Source organism: Cebus imitator, unplaced genomic scaffold, assembly GCF_001604975.1.
Source record: "Cebus imitator isolate Cc_AM_T3 unplaced genomic scaffold, Cebus_imitator-1.0 Scaffold28, whole genome shotgun sequence".
NCBI classification, from domain to species: Eukaryota; Metazoa; Chordata; class Mammalia; order Primates; family Cebidae; genus Cebus; species Cebus imitator.
Window position 1 is genome coordinate 10,288,513 of NW_016107343.1, and position 4,949 is coordinate 10,293,461.

General features: G+C 40.8%; 1 long non-coding RNA gene and 1 other non-coding gene across 2 annotated transcripts in view; one reads left to right on the forward strand and one right to left on the reverse strand.

The window, feature by feature from the left end:
* The first annotated feature begins 271 nt into the window (after positions 1 to 271).
* LOC119470385 lies at positions 272 to 462 on the forward strand. The gene has a single exon (XR_005199274.1). It is a non-coding gene; the product is annotated as a U2 spliceosomal RNA (small nuclear RNA).
* Positions 272 to 4,949, reverse strand: part of LOC119470350 — an 18,335-nt gene continuing 13,657 nt past the window's right edge. Inside the window, exons 4-5 of the long non-coding RNA XR_005199244.1 lie at positions 4,831 to 4,835; positions 272 to 341 (exon numbers count right to left, since the gene is read on the reverse strand). This is a non-coding gene — a long non-coding RNA (uncharacterized LOC119470350). The remainder of the gene's footprint in view (positions 342 to 4,830; positions 4,836 to 4,949) is intronic.

Here is a 4,949-nt window from a genome sequence, read left to right on the forward strand (position 1 = left end):
GAGTCAACCGCGGAGGTCACGCCCCCTGGGAAAGGGCGGGGCATGCAAATTTGAAATGAAAGCCCGGGAACGACAGAACAATCTCGGGTGTAAGATTTCCCTTTTCAACGTGGAGAATAAGAAATCGGCCCGAGTGTGTAATGGCACCAATAGTGGTGTGGAAGAGACCAAGGTAATGAGGGGAATGAGGCAAAGAGAAAGGCTGGAGCTCTCACCGCGACTTGAATGTGGATGAGAGTGGGACGGTGACTGCGGGGGCGAGGGCAACAGCATCGCTTCTCGGCCTTTTGGCTAAGATCAAGTGTAGTATCTGTTCTTATCAGTTTAATATCTGATACGTCCTCTATCCGAGGACAATGTATTAAATGCATTTTTGGAATTAGGAGATGGAACAGGAGCTTGCTCTATCCACTCCACGCATCGACCTGGTATTGCAGTACTTCCAGGAACGGTGCACCCCCCCCTCGGGGGATACAATTAGTCTATAAAGTTAGAAATTGAAATGCTTTGCCGCAGTTTGCTTATAGTTCCTAATAAAGTTAATAATATTTCAAAGTTTGTTATCACGTGGCATCATGGTAGATTCTGAATCTTTGGAGGCACTTAGATTTTAACTTGGCATTTGAGAGGTGATAACTTTTTTAAAAACAAAGTTCACCAGATAACAATCTGGGTTTTAACTTTTCTCTCTTTCTTTAAAACATTTAATTTCCGGGATACAAGTATAGAACTTGCAGGTTTGCTGCATGGGCGTGCGGGTGCCATGATAGTTTGTGGCTCATAACTCAAAAAACTGGATGAGAAAGAAATCAGGTCAAATCTGGCTCTGAATTCCCATCTCACTGAGCAATGGCGCGATCTCAGCTCACTGCAACCTCCGCCTCCCGGATTCAAGCAATTCTCCTGCCTCAGCCTCCCAAGTAGCTGAGATTACAGGCACCTGCCAATGCATCCAGCTAAGTTTTTTTATTTGTAGTAGAGATGGGGTTTCAGCATGTTGGCCAGGCTGGTCTCAAACTCCTGAACTCAGATGATCCACCCACCTCAGCTCCCAAAGTGATTACAGAATTGAGCCACCATGACTGGCCTCAATCTCAGGCATCCTTATGGCTTCTTTGTCCCCATTAAGGTCCCCAAGAATCTAGAAAGCTGACATAGACCAAGAAAGAAACTTTTGTATTCAGTTTATAACATTACTGTTAATATAGTCATTGTCTCAACCCCCATGGTACTTTGAAGTCTTCTGGTTCTCATACTTACATGCTGTACCTGGGATGGGAATCTAGGACCATCTTAGGACCCAGTGCCTATGCTACAGCCCACAGTGCATCCCCACCCTGCTCTGAGACTTACAGCTCCATAATCCCTAAAATAAGAAAATTCTCCAAGACTCCATTCTATGAGAAGCAATGGACCATTCTCTCCTCCTGGGCTTCAGATGTCCTCTGCTTGCTCTTCCCTCCTTAAAACATTGCTCAGAGATACCTAGCATCATGAGTCAAGATTTTCCCAAAGGACAGGATGAGAGGATATTTTCAGGCAGCCTCTGCATGCCATGGAGGTCCTGTCTCCCTGCTTAGAGTAGAGGAAATAAAATTTTCTGAGTAAAAAGAAATTATCTCAATATTCAATTCTAACATCCCCACACAAGGGCTATAAATTGGTGAATTGTCCTCTCCCAGCACATTGATTCTAGCCTGAGGCCTTGGATTCAGAGAGATTAACAGAGATCTCTGTCTACTCTCAGGATCATAGCTGACCTAAGCTAATGATGTCAAGCCCAGGTAGGAAAGAATGATGTTAGTTAGATCTTCCCAGAAGCAGATGCCAGGACAGGATTAAACCTAGAAAGGCTGTTGTTTTTGTTTTAAGGGCAATATTTGTTTTAAAAAAAAAAAGAAAAAAAGAAAAAAAACAGCAGTGGGGAAAGGAAGGGCAGCAAGAGAAGGCTAGAAACACACTCAGATAATGATTTAAGAAACAGTGAGGGCCAAGCACCGTGGCTCACGCCTGTAATCCCAGCACTTTGAGAGGCAGAGGCAGGTGAATAACCTGGAGCCAGGAGTTCAAAACCAAGCTGGCCAACATGGTGAAACCCCATCTCTACTAAAAATAGAAAAGCTCGACCAAAGTCCCAGCTACTCCGGGAGGCTGAGGCAGAAGAATCACTTAAATCCGGAAGGCAGAGGTTGCAGTGAGCTGAGATTACGCCATTGCACTATAGCCTGGGCAACAAAGTAAGATTCTGTCTCAAATATAGATAGATAGAAATATCGATAGAGATAGAGAGATAGAGACATATACCTCATGAACTTACACTAAATTTTTAAAATCAGATAAATTAATGAAAACCACTAGAAGCCAACAACTACAAATTGTTTGAAAAACAGAAACTTCCAAGCCAGTAAACTATTTCAGAACACTAAAAAAGAAAGTTTCCAATTTCTTTTCATAGAATCATTATTTATTGATACTACATTTAATGCATATATCACAATAACATCAAAATTTATGGAATAATTTATGAACATGAATGCAGAAGAATAAATTAAAAGTATTCATAAATAGAAGTCAGGAACTTACTAAAAAATAATATACCAGAACAAAATAGATTTGAACCTGGAAAGAACAGGTAAATATTAAGAAACCTATTTATATAATTTACTAACTTAGTCAATTGATCAAAGTAAAAACATAAAAAAATTGTATATCCAGAGATGCTATAAAATCATTTGATAAAATTAAACATTGGCTGGGCATGGTGGTTCATGCCTATAATGCCAGCACTTTGGGAGGCCAAGACGGGCAGATCAATTGAGGTCAGGAGTTCGAGACCAGCCTGGCCAATATGGCAAAACTCGTGTCTACTAAATACAAAAATTAGCTGGTATGGTAGTGCACGCCTGTAATTCCAGCTACTCGGGAGGCTGAGACAGGAGACTTACCTGAACCCAGAAGACAGAGGTTGCAGTGAGCCTAGATGGTGCCACCACATTCCAGCCTGGGTGACGGAGTGAGACTCTGTCTCAAAAAAAAAAAAAAAAAAAAAAAACATTACTTCTTGATTTTTAAATAATTCTTTCTTAATACAAGTACATATAGTCATGCCTATCTATACTTATTTTTGTGAAAAAATTCTTAAGCCAAAGCCTGGTGTTAAGATAAATGGTGAAGTGCTGTAAACAATTCAATTAAAGTCAGAAACTAGACAAGTTTTAAATTATTGTTACATCTATTTAGCATATATCTGGAAGTACTGGTCAACACAGACAAAAGAAATAGATATAGTGGAAAGAAAGAAGCAAAATTATTTGTTGCAGCCAATATGATGTTCAGACAATAACTGTAAAACTATTGGAAGCAATAAGAGAATTCAGTAATGTGACTGTGTAACAATAAATAGACTTTTAATAATAAATGTCTAAAAATAGACTTTTAAAATAATATGAATAGTTCCATCATATGGAAACAACAACATATTTTTTCCTACTACACAATCTGTTTTCTTCCTACTAAATAAAAATAATCTTTCCCTGCTTGCAAGCTAAAAGTTTAGTCTGCCACAGTTTCATGGATGTTGGCAGAGAGGTAAGACTCCTTACTCAGAAACAAAAGATATTGTTACAGTAATTACAGTAGTCAGACTATTAGCATTTTCTGTGACGATTTCCTGAGCTCTAGTTTATGCAGGCCGGGGCAAAAGAGGGCCAGGTGACACCTGCGCCTGCAGTGATCTGCACTACAGGACGAGAGGCCTGAGTTCAGGGAATGTGAATATTTTATACTAGACCTTAAACATGCCTGCCCTTTGTCACTAAGGGAGATACTAACTCTATCTTTTAAGTCTGTTTGCTATATTACGTCCTTGAAAAGATAGTCTAGAACAAAGGCAGAAAAACCCAAGACATGCAGAAACAGGAGAGCCCCTGGAGGATTATTTCCCAACACAGCTTAGAGAAAACTTTAAATGCTACTTGGAGCCAAGAGCAGTGGCTCATGTGTGTAATGCCAGCACATTGGGAGGCCAAGGTTGGTGGATGCTCTGAGGTCAGGAGTTCAAAACCAGACTGGCCAATGTGGCAAAACTCCATCTCTACCAAAAATCTAAAAAAAAAATTAGCTGGGTGTGCCAGTGCACACGTACTCCCAGCTACTCGGAAAGCTGAGTCAGGAGAATTGCTTGAACCTGGGAGAGGGAGGTTGCAGTGAGCTCAGATCACATCACTGCACTCCAGGCTAGGCAACAGAGCAAGACTCTGTCTAAAAAAGAAAAACCAACTACCTGGAATATAAATGAAGATTTCATAAATTGGAAGATCTACCCTATTCTTGGATAATACCAATAAATATAATGAAAGTCTAATTACTCCTAAATTAATCTATAAATGTAATGCTAATCCAATTAAAATACCAATCAGTGGAGCAACAGAAACTCTCCTTCGTTGCTGGTAGGATTAGAAAACCAAGCAGCTGGCCGGGTGCGGTGGCTCACGCCTGTAATCCCAACACTTTGGGAGGCCAAGGTAGATGGATCACGAGGTCAGGAAATCGAGACCATCCTGGTCAATATGGTGAAACCCCGTCTCTACTAAAAATACAAAACATTAGCTGGGCATGGTGGCGCGTGCCTGTAATCCCAGCTACTCAGGAGGAGAATTGCCTGAACCCAGGAGGCGGAGGTTGTGGTGAGCCGAGATGGCGCCATTGCACTCCAGCCTGGGTACCAAGAGCGAAACTCCGTCTCAAAAAAAAAAAAGAAAAGAAAACCATGGTGTGTGAAGGGGAGACATATAGCAATTCGGTATTTTTCTGCTTAATTTTTCTGTAAACCAAAACTGCTCCAAAAACTTAATCTAAAAACATTTAAGTTTTTTTTTTTTTTTTTTTTTTTGAGACGGAGTTTCACTCTTCTTACCCAGGCTGGAGTGCAATGGCGCGATCTCGGCTCA